Source organism: Pongo abelii, chromosome 2 (assembly GCF_028885655.2).
Source record: "Pongo abelii isolate AG06213 chromosome 2, NHGRI_mPonAbe1-v2.0_pri, whole genome shotgun sequence".
NCBI lineage: Eukaryota > Metazoa > Chordata > Mammalia > Primates > Hominidae > Pongo > Pongo abelii.
The window spans coordinates 31,944,142-31,961,453 of NC_085928.1; positions in this window are offsets into that span (position 1 = coordinate 31,944,142).

Here is a 17,312-nt window from a genome sequence, read left to right on the forward strand (position 1 = left end):
GTACATTTAAAAATAACTACAGAGTATAATTCAATTTCAATTGTTTGTAACACAAGGAAATGGTAAGTGCTTGAGGTGATGGACACCATGTTTTCCCTGACGTGATTATTATGCATTGTTTGCCTGAATCATAAGGTCTCATGTAGCCCATAAATGTATATACCTACCATGTTGCCATAACAATTTAAAATAAAAAATAAAATTAATTAATTAGTTAAGTCTTTATGACCTATAAATAACTTCAGGTTTTTTCCTTTAGGCCCATTAGGAACCTCAAAAGATGTATGTCTTACTTTGTAGATATATTAAATAATTAGGTTTATTTGGTAAATTGTATAGAAATCGTTGACAAATGATAAGTGATGTTAGATCTTTCAATTACATTTATGCATATGTTATTAATATGAATGTTCCAAAATTATTTAGAAGTCTTAGAAATCTAATATGTCATCACTCATAGTTCTGGATATTATGTTGTATACCACAACAATAACTAAATTCCCTTGTAAATTTCTAATTATAATGAATCTCCATCAGATTTTTAACTATGACTTACTTCTAAGTCTCTGTCATCCACAGTTACTGTTTTGAATTCTTCTATGAAAGTATCTGCAATCGGATTCATGGAAAGGCTCTAATTAAAATACTCTTAAGAACAGGTTTCTAATTACTTTAAATGGGCTAAATCAAAAATTTCCAAAATTTTAATAAACAAACTGATGGGTTCATGAAACTCCTAATCAAGATCAAGCAAAAATAAAATTATTTACATTAGGCTGGGTGCGGTGGCTCACGCCTGTAATCCCAGCACTTTGGGAGGCCAAGGCAGGTGGATCACGAGGTCGGCAGTTCGAGACCAGCCTGGCCAACATGGTAAAACCACGCCTCTACTAAAAATACAAAAATTAGCCAGGCATGGTGGCCGGCACCTGTAATCCCAGCTGCTTGGGAGGCTGAGGCAGGAGAATTGTTTGAACCTGGGAGGCAGAGGTTGCAGTGAGCTGAGACCATGCCATTGCACTCCAGCCTGGGTGACAACAGAGCAAGACTCTGTCTCAAAAAAAGAAATTATTTACATTACATTAAATAACTGATGACCCAGCGCTTTGGGAGGTTAAGTAGGAGGATAACTTGAGGCCAGGAGTTTTATACCAACATGGGCAACATAGCAAGACCCTATCTCTACAAAAAATAAAAAATGTTAGTGAGGTATGGTGGTGTATACCTCTGGTCCTACCTGCTCAAGAGGCTGAGGTGGGAGGAACCCTGGAGCCCAGGAGTTCAAAGCTGCTGCAGTAAGCTATGACTGTGCCACTGCACTCCAGCCTAGGCAACATAATGAGACCCTGTCTCAAAAATAGCTGATGATAATGTTTTCATGTCTTTTATTTGAAAGAGTATTGGTTCCTTTCTTAATTTTTTTTTTGTTTTCCAGGTTTAAGGAAACTTTTTCTCTTAAGCTCTCTATAGTTTACAGCAATTTAATAGAGTATGTTTTTGTGAACAAAGTTGAGGACAGTTGCACTTTCTATCTACTTCTTTCAAAATTCACAAATAATTCATGAATATTATTGTGGCATTATGGTTATATACATAAGTTCAACCAAAAAAAATGCTCTCTCTTTACAACAGGACACAATTTAAACCATTGGTTATATTACCAAGGCTCTTACTAAAATATCATATTTGAGAATATGCATAGAATGCTTGGTTTTAACAATTCCCAGATTTACAGTGAATGAGTAAAAGTTGTCACTTCCTGGCAGACCCAGGAACCTTAAGAATGTAGGTAAAATTCTAAAGTCGGCCTTCGTCTGGCTTCTTAGCCTTAAGAGGTGATATGGTTTGGCTCTGTGTCCCCACTCAAATCTCATATCAAATTGTAATCCCCATGTATAGAGGGAGGGACCTGGTGGGAGGTGACTGGATCATGGGCATGCTTTCCCCATGCTATTCTCATGATAGTGAGTTCTCATGAGATCTGATGGTTTGAAAGTGTTTCGCAGTTCCCGCCTTCTCGCACTCTCTCTCCTGCCACCATGTGAAATGTGCCTTGCTTCCCCTTTGCCTTCTGCCATGATTGTAATTTTCCTGAGGCCTCCCCAGCCATGCAGAACTGTGAGTCAATTAAATCTCCTTTCTTTATAAAATTATCCAGTCTTAAGTATTCTTTATAGCAGTGTAAAAATGGACCGATACAATAGTATTTTTTAATGAGATAGTTATGTAGACAAATCACTATTCTTGCAAACAAAATTTGATAAAACTAAACTTATTTTACAAACAAATTTATCTTAATCTGATTTTCTTTCTTCTCTATATTTTTCATTTAGATCATATACCTACAAGTATGCAAAAAAAAAAAACCTAAAATTTATCTACTCAGAGAAAAAAATACCTTGGGACATTTTCTTGAAGAAAACAAGTTAAAGTGAAGGTGGTGAGAAAATGGGATAATAGAATCAGTGAGCTTCAGCTGCTGCCCAGGAATCCTGTGTCATGCAAAGTGGTAGATAAATAGACGAATACTGATAAGATACTGAGATGTTGATCGCCCCTACTTTCTCCTTTCTCTTTTTCATCCAGACCTCCCCCTTGCATATAATTGAAGGTGACAATGAGATTCAGGTACAAGTAGTAAAACTGCAGCCAGTTGTGGAGGAAGTTGAGAGGAGGAGATGTTTTCCGGCATTTTGACAGATTCCCTTAAAAAAAGGGTTATATTAACCAAATGTCACTGGCCAAAAATCAGGTAGACTATATTCAACATATGTATCATATTTGCAAAGTAAGGAAGAGATAGTAAAAGCTGTGTATTCTTAAACACTAGTTTTTTATGATTTCTTTAAAATGAGTAAATCAAATTTTTTGTTGTTAATATATTTGGATTGTACACTCATCAAGTAAATTTCTTATATTCCCAAATCACTGACAAGTTATTAGAAGATATAGACAAGGACAGCGACAGGTGTCCAAACCAAATATGTAAAATTCAACAATATGTTTGACAGTTCAGCCATTTTGAATAAAACAAATTATGCTTTGGTTATAATGTGCAATAACAGGGGGTATGAAGAGACCTGCCTCTTTATGTGTTAATTATCCTGAAATTCCACCACTGGAAAAATAAGTATTTATTTTAGTATTATTTGTTTTTAAAAATGAAATGAAATGGTTAAGTTAATTTATTTAATTTAATAATAATTTTTGAAATATAATAAGGTAAACTCCACTTTTGTATTTTTCAGAATTGTATTAACTATTTTGGATATCTACTTTTCAGTATGAATTCCAACATAGTTTGTCATATTTTGTGAAAGAAAAATCTAGTTGTGATATTGATTGTAAGCATATTGACCTTGTAGATTAATTATGAGAGTATTGACATTGTTTGCCTTATCAATCTTTCCATTTACTTGCTCTGCTTATTAAGGTGTTTTTCTATTAATTTTATTGACTCTTGGTAATTTTATCCTTTTCAAAAAATGGACACTTTGAGTTTACATCATCAAATGAAATATTCAATTACAACCAGATGTTTCTGACTAATACAAACCCAGATAGTTATTTAATACGTTCTTCATTTGATTCTCATGATATTTATATTTTTAAAAAGTTTTCCTATCACATATGCACATTTACTTTTGTGTTAGAAATTCCTTGTTCAAATGAGATTTTTGGTATTGAAAGACTTTAATGATAGGAATATCATTTATCAGACCTAGTCAATTCCTAGATATTCCAGGTGAACACTTACATGCTTTATTTAAAGAAAAAGTGCAGGGGATCATACTGTATCTATTCTTTTGAAACTTGCCTTTTCCCCTTAGCAATACACTATGAACCTTTTTATTTTGTAACACTCATTACATATTCTATGTCATTTTAAAGGTTGCATAATATTCCATTATGCATCCCTTGATTCTTGAAAAATTTTGATCTTTGAAATTCCTATATTCAAATACAAAAGGCTGCAGGAGCAGAAAAGTCTTAAATCATTATCAGTATAAATTTTATCTTAGCTGTAATTAAGTTATCAGATTTTTTATAACTGTGAAGCTGGCTAGGAATAATTCTTGGAGAATGCTACTTAAGGTAGGTGCCTAGGCAAAGGCAGAGCAGGAATAGTGGACAGGTAAGGAGGTTAGAGAAGGGAGCCAAACAACAACAGAACCCACTTCACTATTTCAACAAGGAGCAGCTTCACATAGAGACAGCATAGGTAGGAGCATGGAGCTGACCTAGAAATGAAGCACTGCAGCTAAGTGATGTTACAGCAGAGAACACAGTCACCCCTGTTTCTGAATCTCTATTCAATAATTTGTATACTTAGAAGCTGTTGAGCGTCTAAAGTGTTCTGAAACTCTTCTCCAGTTCTCAGCTTAACAATGTGAGGTGGCTTCCAGAGATACACAGATTTATCCAACTCATTCCCCTTCTGCTTGCATTCTTCTCTATGTGCCTTATATGTCTGGAGAAAGAAAAGTAGGAGGATGTGAACACAGTCATAGAAGGCATTGCAAAAGTCATGGTTACTAACCTTTACTGAGCATTAATATGTGCACTTTGTATGTATTAACTCACATAATTCATATGCCACTTACAACAATGCCATGAAGTAGATGCAATAGTCATTGTATGTCATTTTATAATTAAGTTCTTGAACACAAAGCAGTCAAATAATTTATTCGAAAGCATATGCTCTCAAGTGACAGAGCCAAGTTGCCATCTAATTTATTGCCAAGTTACCAATTAATTTATTCAACAAGTAATTGCATGTCACCTATGTTATAGGTGTTATGCTAGGCATTGAGCTTAGAGTGGTGAACAACTCAAAGTTCCTGCTTTCATGGATCAAAAATTATGGTGGGAGAGGTCATCAATAAACAAATAAAACTATAAATATGTCATCTAAAGTTAAGTCATGCTAGGTACCAAGAAGAAAATAAAGCGTGGTGTCTCAAAAAGTAAAGAAAGAAAATGCTTGAAGACATAGAAGTCAAATACTATCAAATGTTGTGGTGTCTTATAGAGAGGGTAAAATTTAGCTTCCAAAGGGAACACTGTGAAAAAGTGCACAAGTATGAGAGACTATGTCTGTTTCAAGCCACTAAAACTATGTGGGGAATATTCCTGAGGAAGAACTTGGTGAGGAATGAGACTGGATGGTAGCCAGGGTCAGATCAAGGTGGCCTATAGATGCTGGCTACAAATTTAGGGTTTACTCTTGAAGCCAGTGAAGAAACACTGAGTATTTTTAATGAAATGATTGACAGGAAAAGAATTGCATTTTAGAAACAGCCTTTTAAGGGCCAAGAGGAGACTTGATTAGAGAGCCCTGGAGATTGAACCAGTGATGACAAGTTATAGTAATCAGGGCCAGAAATAGTGAAGGTCCAAATCAATTCAGGGGCAGTGAAAACAGAGAGGAGATAAATCTGAGTGCTATTTAAGGGTAAGAATAACAGGAGTTGGCAAATGATGTGATGCGGGTGATGAGGCAAAGAAGGAGCAAGAATGTCTTCCGGGTTTTGAAAACTGCGTAGATAGCAATGCCATTCACTGAGAGAGGCCGCAGCATCAAGAGGAGATAATACTCAATTTCAAGGACATGGAATTTGGAGTCATGTATAGGATATTTGTATGAATGTGTCTAGTATAAGTATGAATTGTGGAGATTTGAGCTAAGGAAAGAGATAAAGATATTGGAAATTTAAATGATATAGAAGTATATTATCAGCTAAATGTTGGTACCATCCCTAGCCACAATTTATATGTTGAAGTCCTGGCCCCCATTGTAATAGTATTTGGAGATGGAACCTTTGGGAGGTAATGAGGTTTAGATGAGGTCCTGAGGGTGGAGCCTTATGATAGGATTAATGCCCTTATAAGAAGAGACACCACAGAGCTTGCTCTCTCTGCGTTCTTAAGGACACAGGAAGTCAACAGTCTGCAAGCCAGGAAGGGTCCTCACTGGAACCCAACCCTGCTGATTTCTTCATCTTGGACTGCCCAGCCTCTATAACTGTGAAAAGTAAATATCTGTTGTTTAAGCCACTCAATCCATGGTATTGTGTTATGGAAGCTGGAGCTGACCAATAGTGGGTAGTTAAAACTGGGGAAGTGAATGACACCATCTAACAAAATTGTGTTTAAGTAAAAAGACTTGCACAAGAAAGGACATCTAGGAACAACATTAAAAAGAAGAGAAGGTCGAAAAGTCCGTGAATAAAACCAAGTAAGAATGATCAAAGGCACAATAACAAAGATTTGGAGACAGGGTCCTAGGTACCACTCCCTGTCACCCAAACATAATATGCTTTGCATGGTATCACATTCCCAAAACTGTAGCATTGTCATGATTTAATATCTAGAAGCCATAGAAAAAGTAAGGTCTAAAATTTAATAAAACAAAAACATGACAATTTAGGAAATTAGCTTTGTTAAATGTAAAATATGTTTAATTTGATCTTTGATGTTATAAACATTCAAAGTTTTACATCAGGGTAAACCAAAAAGAGTGAAATGCTATGAGTGTATTCACTTGGAGACATTTATCTCTAGTTTTTCATATTGTATCCCATCCTACATTATTTGTTTTGCTTGATGCCTCTGCAGAGTGGAAGGTGAAAAGTCAGTAGCAAACTATTTTGGAAACTAGAGAAAAAAGCACTTCAGAAAGAAAATACAATCAATATTTTCAAATGCCGTAAAAAGTTTTATGGAAAGTATTGAAAAGTAGCCATTAGATGTAATACTGAAAGGGCATTAGTAGCCTTATAAAGAACTGTTTCAGTAATGTCCTGGGGGGAAGACATAATCTGTAGAGCAATGAAATTAAAATAGATTCAGTAATAATTTAGTTGTGAAATACTGTAGACACTGATACAGAGAATGTAGACAAAAATATCCAAGTATCAACCAAAAAGAGTGAAAAGAAGCAATAGATAGAGAAAGATGAAGGAATAAAAATGTTTTTTTCATCTTTTTTTTAATATTAGAGAAACTAGTGTATATTTATATGCTGAAAGGAAACGAAGAAAAAAGTGCTGAGGGCTGAAGTTGGCAGGCCCTGCCAGGTAAGGAACAGTGAAGACAGGGCCACAGTCTGTCTACTCCAAAAGAAACTGTCAGCACAGTAAACAGCCTACAGAACGGGAGAAAATATCTTCAAACTATACATCTAATGAAGGTCCGATGTCCTGAATCTATAAAAAAACTTAAGCAGTTCAACAAGCAAAACAGAACCCCATTAAAAGGTAGGCAAAGGATATGAACAGACGCTTCTCAAAAGATGACATACCTGCAGCCAACAAACATGAAAAATGCTCAGCATTACTAATCATCAAATAAATGCAAATCAAAACCACAATGAGGTACCATCTCACACCAGAGTGGTTATTATTAAAAAGTAAAAAAAATAACAGATGCTGGTGAGGCTACATTGAAAAACAGATGCTTATACACTCTTGGCGGAAATGGAAATTAATTCAGTCACTTTGGCAGGCAGTTTGGAGATTTCTCAAAGAACTCAAAACACAACTACCATTTGGCCTAGTAATCCCATTACTGGGTATATACCCAAAGGAAAATAAATCTTTCTACCCAAAAGGTACACGCATTTGTATGCTCATTGCAGAATTATCCACAGTAGCAAATACATGGAATCAACTAGATGTCTATCAATGGTGGATTGGATTAAGAAAGTATCATACATATATACCATGCAATACTATACAGCCATTTAAAAAGAATGAAATTGTGTTATTTTCAGCAACATGTATGCAGCTAGAGGCCTTTATCCAAAGCAAATTAACACAGGACCAGAAAACCAAACACCACATGTTCTCACTTATAAATAAGAGCTAAGTATTGGGTACACATGGACATAAATATAAGAAAAATAGATAATGGAGACTACTAGAGTGGGGAGAAAGGGAGGGGAGCAATGGCTAAAAAACTGTTGGGTACTGTTTTGCTACCTGGCTGACAGAATTAATTGTACCCCAAACCTCAGTATCATGCAATATACCCAGGTAACAAACCTGCAAATGTACCGTTTGAATTTAAAATAAAAGTTGAAATTAATTTAAAAAACAGAAAAAAAAAACTAGTGAAAGGAACAGCATGAGAAAGAGGATATTTATCCAAGAGACAGCTTAGCAGATAGGGTGTTAGAACTCATTGAGAAAGTAAAGGGGTAAAACTTTGGTTGCTAGAGGGTCAGGATATATTGAATGCTGAGGAAATAATTCATGAATTTTTTCCAGGACCAGATATAGGCCCAGAATTTTAACGGATATTTTCTCACCTAATTGTTTTTATTTTCCTCCATGCAGAAAAAGGATAGGCGAAGACTTAGTTTAACAATTAGTAAGGGCATGTGTGGAATAAGCGTATTGAGAAGGTTGAAAAAGCTGTCTGGGTGCATGAGTGATGGAGCTAACTAGAGCCATTGTGGCAAGCAGAATTCCAAATATAGCTTCCTTATGATTTATTTGCTCTGGTTATAAAATCAAATATGAATCTTGGTACTACCATGAAGGGATTTTGCAGATATAATTAAAGTCCAAGCCAGTTAACCTTAAGATATGGAGATTATTTGAATGGACCTGGTTTAATGAGATGAGCCTTTGAAAGCTAGAGAGTTTTCTGAGCTGGTGGCAGAAGAGGAAGTCACAGATATCTGAAAGCATGAGAAAGTTTCAGCATGTCATTACTGACTGTGCAGATGAAAGGGGCCACATGAAGAGAAATGCAGGTGATTTCTAAAAGCTGAGTCACTTCAAGCAAATAGCCAGCAAGAAAGTGAGGTTTCAGTCCTGCAACTGCCACCAGCAGTCTTCTTCGAACAATTTGAATAAACTTGGAAGCATTTTTTTTCTCAAAGCCTTTAGTTCAGAGACCAGGTTGGGCTTTATGAGACTCTAAGCAGAGAACTCAGCCAAGCCAGCCTGAACTTCTGATGACCAGAACTATGAGATAATACGTGGGTATTGTTTTTAGTGATTAAGTTTGTAGTAATTCATTACACAGCAATAAATAACTAATGCAACCATAATATGGTGTTTCTAAGATGAAGTTGAGGTTCATAGATCTATATTTATCTCAGACAAATGGTTTTATCTGGGATCCCTCATCCACAAATCAGTAACAGTTGGGAGCTGGATTGATTCAGACTTTAAGAAGTGGAGTAAGTGGAAAGAAAGCAGGACAAGGTGAAGAGGTCAAGAAACACTACAATGATGGAGTTTGATTTGATGCTGGCTAGAGAAAGAATACGAGTTAAAAGTGAAATGGTATAGAGTAAAGGAGAATGATATTTTAAAGGACTTTTGCTCCATAAATCAGTCTATGTTCAGAGCAGGATAATAAGAGTGAGAATTCTGGGAAAAAGAAACAACAGGGTGCTTACTACTCTTCAAGATTTCAGAAATGAAACAATTTTTTGTATGGCTATAGATTTAAAAAGCTGGTGCAGAGTAGAGGGGAGGTGGCCTGGGCTTATGAGGTTAAAACATTACAAGGCTTACATGCCGTAAGACAAGGATCCTAAAGTCTCCTGGTGGTTAGGGAAGAAGACAATGTTACAAGTGATGAAGTGGTGAAGAATATTTCTAGCTTCAGGAAAGAAGGTGGCATAGCCTAATGACATGACTTTAAAAGAAAAAAATTTATCGGAAAAGTGAAAGAGTAGTGATTTATACGTGGTATAGGAAGCCGGAAAGGTGGTGTTTCTAACTTTGGGCTTTTAGATGAATGAGACAGAGAAGAAGGAGTAGCCTCTACTCAAGAGTATTACCGGAAAAGAATGTCGTCCTCAAAAGAGACTCGGTTTTCATTTAACACAAGAAATGAAGAAAAGTATTCTATGAAGCATGTGAGCATATTATAGAAAAAGGCTTCAGAGGGCTAGAAGGAAATAAAATGTAAAATTAAATGGTATTCAAAATGCTTTTCTTTCTATAAGCAAATTTATGTAAATTATCATTTCAAAGCAAAGAAGGATGGAAAGTAAGAGAGAGAGAGAGAAGAAAGAAAAGAAAGAAAGAAAATATCCAAACTTTTGACTTGGAATTAGTAATAATCCTAATGGAAAATAATTCTGCAATAGATCCCTTCAGATATAGACAAATACAAACTTGCCGTGGTAGTTTTAAAATACGTCAATAAATTATTTTATACTCCTTTCTTGAAAAGGTAGAAACTCAGTCTCACTCCACTTGAGCATGAGCTACCCTTAACGACTTGTTCCTAAGAAATAATCTATGGCAGGCATAATGGTGCATGACTTCTGAGACTATGTCATAATAGAAGGCATTGTGGCTTCTTTTATTGTTTTTGCTCTTCTGGAAGAAGCAAGACACATCTTACATGGCAGCAGGAGAGAAAAGAGAGGGAGGAGGGACCTACCAAACACTTTTCTCTTGTTCTGGAAGAATACTTCTCATTTGTTTTCACTTGTTCTGGAAGAAGACGGCTGCCATGTCATGAGGACACTCAAGAAACCCTGTGAAGAGGTTTCTGTGTTGAGAAACTGAGGCCTCCAACCAGCAGCCATGTGTGCAAGCCATCTTTTAATCCAATCCTCTAGCCCAAATTAAGTTTCCAGATGAGTGCAGTCATAGCCAACAGCTTGAATCCAACACCAGGAGAGAAACCAAGGTATAAACACCCAGCTAAACTGCTTTCAAATTCTTAACACAAAAATTTAAGTGTGGCTATAGATATAAAAAACAGCATGAGATAATTACATTTATTCTAATCTTTAAGTTTGGGGTTGTTACAAAGCAATAGATAACTAATACAGTCGAAAAGGTACATGGTGATACTTTCTGGTGTCCAAAGTCAGAGCACCCTTGGGAGGAAAAAAAATCCACAGGCCAGTTAGTCTGTGTATCCAACAAAATCATTAAGAAGGTCATTCCTCATCAAATCTCATCTTTGAATGATGACTTCTAAAGCTCTCCTCTCACCACAATCTGCCCATCAAATCTGTATCACTGGCACACTATACAGAACTCCACTGCTAAATTTATCTTCTCATTAGGTCAGTCTTGTAAATGTGCTTATAAATTTATAATGGCTTATTGTAACCTCTTGCATTGAGTTTCAACATTTCTTTCTGATTGAAAGGCTCTCAATTTCTAATGCCCGCTCAACCCATCTTGGCCTGTTTAGATTTATTTTCTGTTATTTCTAATACTAATCCTGTAAACCAACACAGGCCACCAGATTGACATATCAAGGCTTTTGTCAATTCTGTCTCACCCATATCTCCTGTTCTAGCTCATTCGACCAACCCTACTAACATCTGTGACTCAGCTATTCCTCAAGGCTCACCTCAAGTTCTTGCTTCTTTGGAAGACTTTTCCAACAACAACTATCCAGAAAAATCTCTCAAGTCAAACTTCTATTTCATTTACTAATGGTGTATTACAAAACAATAATAACACATAATTGGATACTGTCCTGCCTCTAGTGGTTTGTACTATACAACTTGACATTTAACTATGTCAGTCAGTGCAATGATGCACTGGCATATACTGTATTGCTTTGTTCACACATTGTTTCACAGGTGTCTGTTCCCTAATTATATTATAAATTCTTTTATTGAGAGTGATAAAACACACTTTTCTTCTCTATATTTTCCACATCATCTCGTTTAGGTATATATAAGTCAAGCAATTGCTATGCTGTTACTCTATGTTGGGTATTTCAGAGACTATTATTTTTCTCTTCTGTGCCAAGGAACAGAACTAAACATTTTTCAAACTCCTTGCATTTAGATGGGGCTCTGTAACTCACTTCTGGCCAGTAGAAGCAATATATGCCACTTCCAGGTATGGTTTATGAAAATCTCACACACAAAACTTTTTACTCTCTCTTCTATTTTTGCAGTAATCTGAAAGGTCATTTAAAGGTGATATGGCATAAGAACTGCATCTCTGAGTCACCACTTAGAGGAAACACACCCTGCAATGTCACCCAAGCATCTGCCTTCCCAGTAATATCTGCACTGGATTAATTTGTGGGCAAGAAGGGAACTTTTATTCTGTAAAGCTCCTGAGATTTTGATGTTATTTGTTACAGCTGCTAGCATCAGTTATTTCATTCAGAGATGGAACATGAAAATAAATAAGGCCCTACACTTGAGGAACTCAAAGTGTAGTTAGGTAATTGGGTTTAAAGAAAAAAAATATGTTTTAAGGTTTCCTGTTTCTGAACTCTAATTTACCATTCTAGTAACCTGAGTAATTCTCAAAATTGAAAAAACCGCAATCAATGATTTTTTTATATTTGTTTTATGGCAAATGTGGTTCTATATATCAATCAGAACTACACATGTATCCCAAAAATTGATACAAGTAGTCATTAAGCTTTATTAAAATTTATCAGTAGAAATATTTGTTTTTATTTGGTAAATGTGACTTGATTTCACCATAAACAATCGAACAGTCTTTTCGTGTTTATTAACATTCATATAAATGCCTATCTGTGTGAATGTGCTCTTGCATTGCTATAAAAAAATACTTGAGACTGGGAAATTTATAAAAAGAGGTTGAATTGGCTCACAGTTCTGCAGGCTGTACTAGCGTGGTTCCAACATCTGCTTCTGGTGAGGGCCTCAGGAGGCTTACAGTCATAGCAGAAGGGAAAGGAAGCCAGCATATCACATGGTGAAGGGAACAAGAGAGAGAAGGGAGAGGTCTCAAACTCTTAAACAACCAGATCTAAGTAAGTGAGAACTCAGTTATTACCAAGGGAATGGTGCTTAGTTACTCAGGAGGAATCCACCCCCGTGATCCAATCTCCTCCCACCAGACCTCACCTCCAATATTGGGAATCATATTGCAACATGAGATTTGGAGGGGACACATATCCAAACCACACTATCCGTGTATACATAGTATGTTGTGAAAATAAAGTAAATGATACTGCAGAACACATATTTTCATGGTGATTTTCCTATTCCATTAACTGTCTATTTATATGAAATGATTACGTAGAAAATGATTTGACTTGTAAAAATATTAAGTATTGTATTAGTCCATTTTCACACTACTATAAATAACTGCCTGAAACGGGGTAATTTATAAAGGAAAGAGGTTTAATTGACTCACAGTTCTGCATGGCTGGGAAGGCCTCAGGAAACTTACAATCATGGTGGGAGGTGAAGGGGAAGCAAGGCACATCTTACATGGCAGCAGGAGGGAAAGAGAGGGAGGAGGGACCTACCAAACACTTTTAAACCATCAGTTTTCATGAGAAGTCACTCTCTATCATGAGAATAGCATGGGGGAAACCCACCCCCATGATCCAATCACCTCCACCATGTCTGTCACTCAACATGTAGGGATTACAATTTGAGATGAGATTCAGGTGGGGACACAGAGCCCGACCATACTATGTATTGTTAGTGTGAAGCAGTGTTCTGAAGTCAAACTTTTTGGAGTATATTTTACATGCTTTCATTTTTTGAAAACTTAAAATCAATTTGAAATGGGTCCTCTTATTCATGTCAGCTTAATGGTGATGAGGGCAGGGCCCACAAGTTAAATTTGTCCTTGGTCAGTAGGAAGAAAGTGAAACAGGGGTATTTGAGATGCAGCACATACCTGCTGTATGCTAGCATACAGTTGTCATGGGTCTTTCACTGGAGAAAAAAAAGACCAAGATTTTTATTGTAACCTTGAATTATCATCACCTGTGGTATTGGTGGCTTATCCACCTATAAGAACACTTATTAATTTTAGGTAGAAATAATTATTATATTTATTAAGAGTCAGGAAAGCATAATTTTGCTCTCTTCTGTCAGAGAAAGCTAACATATTCTTTAAAAGGTGATCTTCAAGCGTGCAACACATTTAGTCTTTGTGTCACGATGATATTTCCATGTCATAGATTTAGCTTTGACAGTGCAATTTAATAATCTATAAGAATGTATCAGATTTTGTGTAAATTGTAGGCAATATGATCAATGTAAGCAATTTAAAATAATTTTTTACTGTGATCCTGGTTTTTATTGCTACGTTTTTCTTTTTACTCAATTCTCATTCTTTTGGCTTTTCAATCTCTTTTCTGAAAGACCTACTTTCAGAAAAGACCTACTTTCAGAGTCTAGTGTCTCATTTTCATGTTCTAACATTCTTTGATGTGTTCTATAGTCCTCTAATTGTAAAAGTACTATATATGTGTGTATGTGTGTGTTTATGTACATACATATGTGGTGCTTTTCATTTTTGTTATTTTATTTGTCCTAAATATCCTTATATTTCATAAATATTTAGTGTGTCCTCTATTTGCTGGTCAATGTGCCAGGTAACTGGATATCCATGATGAACAATACTGACTTTCTCTGATTCCACAGAACTTACCATCTAGAGGAAGAATAGTCACTAAAAAATTACATTAATAAATATAACTGAGCTTTATGATGCTATGATTATATTTCAAGGAGGCATTTTATTTGACCTAACTAGCGAAATCAGAGAAGAGCTTTCCTGAGGATAAGTGTAAGTTATCTGAAGAACAGGCAAGAGCATTTTGGAAAACTGTAGCAACAAGTATAAAATCCTGTGGCAAGGCTGAGAAAGGTACCCTGGAGTTTCTGAAAGAAAGAAACTGAGATAAGAACAGAGAGTAGAGTAAATTTCAATATGAGTTGATATCAGAGCTGTCAGCTGGGGTCAGGCCAGGCAGGATACTATCGACCGTGTTAAGAAACTTAGTTTCTATCCTTAGAGCAATAGTAAGCCATTGAATAGTTTCAAGAGTGGGGTGGTATAGTCAAGATTCCATTAGGAAGAAAATATATCTGGGGAGGTAGGGGAGGGAGAAAATACAAAGGTACCAGCTCCCCGTCCAAATTACTAGTCATCCCTTTCTGAAGCAGGCTATAATCACCTCACCGATATGAATAAAAATCTTTACTCGACTCTGGCCTCTATTATCATCCAAGCATCTCATAAATGAAAACCTAACTGGGTTTCAGGCTCCCAGCTGGCATCCGAGTAATAGGAAGCGGGTAGGGAGCAGCACGTCCCAGTGAATTGAAGAATGGTAAGTTCCCTCATGAGAGCTATGGATCATTGACTGAAAGTTAATGTTAAGCTGCCCTCATGCCTGGAAGCAGGTGCATTAGCAAGGCCTCATTCCTGAGCTTTCTCTGGTTGTTTCAAACCCTGCTGAGCTGATGAAAATGGAGTCCTTAATTTCAACTATGGTCATTAACCGCCTGCTTTGTGTTTCTACAAATCATTAACATGTCATTTGTGTTCACTTTAAAGATAGGCTTTGTGTTCAGGGAGCTGGGGCTTCAGGGCAATGGAGATCAAGGATTGAAGGGGAAAACGTATGACAAACCGCAAGGACAAGGCTGTGCTGATCACCTGGTAGAAAAAAATATATAATCTCCGTCTGAATAATGCAGATGGCGCTGGGATTACCTCTTGAATTGTGAAGAGAGAAGAAGAACATTTACTAGGAGGAAGCATAGTTGTAATAGCTGAAAGTCACCACTATATCCCGTAGCCATGGCATAGCGCAGCCCCAGTAAGGAGGAAAAACAACAACAAAAATGTCTGGGAGATCTCTAGCTTCATGTTTTACTTGAGTACAAAATGCAAGTTTAGGGTAAAATAATCAAATCAGTTCAATTCATCAAGCATTGATCAGGCACTGTACTAATCAATCTCATTCCTGCCCAAATGATCTTTTCAACTATATGTGCCTCATTGCTTTTTAATTACTGTAATCAAATGACTACCATCAATGCTCCTTCATATTGCACCCTTTGCCCAATCTGTTCCCTTTGTACTTTCCTAACCTTTCTTCCAGCCTTATAGTTCAAGTTCCTGGCTAAGTTCCACCTCCAAGAAGACTCCTCAGTACGTGTTTGCCCAAGGAGAATAGCTTCTCCCTTGAACTCACCAATCGGTATTTAGCAGTTGTTCATGTACTTGTTGCAATACTTTTATTATTACTTCATTCCTGTATATTATTTAGTAGCAAATCTCAATTCCCTCACTCAGTGTAAACTCCTTTATGTCAGAGACTTAATGGAATAATATATTAAATGTGGTTTAATGAACAGTGTTTAAGCTATTGGAGTCAAATGCGAATCAAAGCAAGCTTTTTGCTCTCATTGGCTTCAGGGAAAATTTCATAAGAAAGTCTTTAAATGTTAATTTTTGTCTAATTTTTCTTGAGTAATATATTTTGACATTAAATTTAGTTTCCTAAAATAATGTTGCTAGAAGATTAAATCTGCTATGCCTGTATTCTGGCATTTGTGCAATTTAGGTATGCTCCTAGTTTATATACAGCTTCATGTATTTTTAAAATTTCAGAATATTTGTATTCCTTAATTTTAATAATTATACAGGAAGAAAGTGGAAAAATGATCTTTGGTAGACAGATAAAAGATCTCACATACGATCCTGTTAATTGGGCTTTAATGCCTGAGTACAGACTTTTGAAAATAATTTATTAATTGTGTATCATATAAACATCTAAAATGAATAGGCATAATTGCATATGCACAAGAGGCTGAAAAAGAAATAAAAAGGAGAAAAAAGAAAGATGTGGGATGGTATCTTAATAGTTATTAATACTTTGAACAGTTTTTATCTTGACCATGTATGTGATTTTTCATATAACACATAAAATAAGCTCTATCTTATAGTCTTTCATATGAAGAGTTTATTATTATAAATATTATTTAATTTCACTTTAAAAATGTAATGAACAACAAAACAAGCATCATTCATTCTTGATTTAGCAATAAAGACTTTTCCTTAGGCATGAAGTAAAATCCTAGTCATAATGTTTTTCCTCCACTGCAAAAAAAAAAGCTCTTGTGTGCACTTTTATATCAGAAAATACATTTGATGAACAATCAATCTCATTTTTGAAATATATTTATTTTTCTCCAGTATGCTAAAAATAGTTTTAAAGCTTAAAAGCATAACAAATCACATATATTTCTTATTGGGAAAAAGCCTTTTGCATTACTGCATTTTTACACAATTGTCATCATTCAAAACTACTTTTCCTCCTAGTGAACAACACTTGTCTTTATCCATGTGTTGGCCACTGGCAGAGCTGACATTTTATATGTTGGCTGATTTCCCATATGCAGTGCCTTCTTGTATTGTCCTTCTTTCACTGTTTAATAATCCACTGTATATTTTATTTGTGACCATACTAACATCAGGTCTTTGTAGTGCATTGTGATATAAAAAAAATTCATGGAAAGCAACATAAAATAACTCTGTAAAAGCTATTTTCACCCATGAAATTCAAGTCAC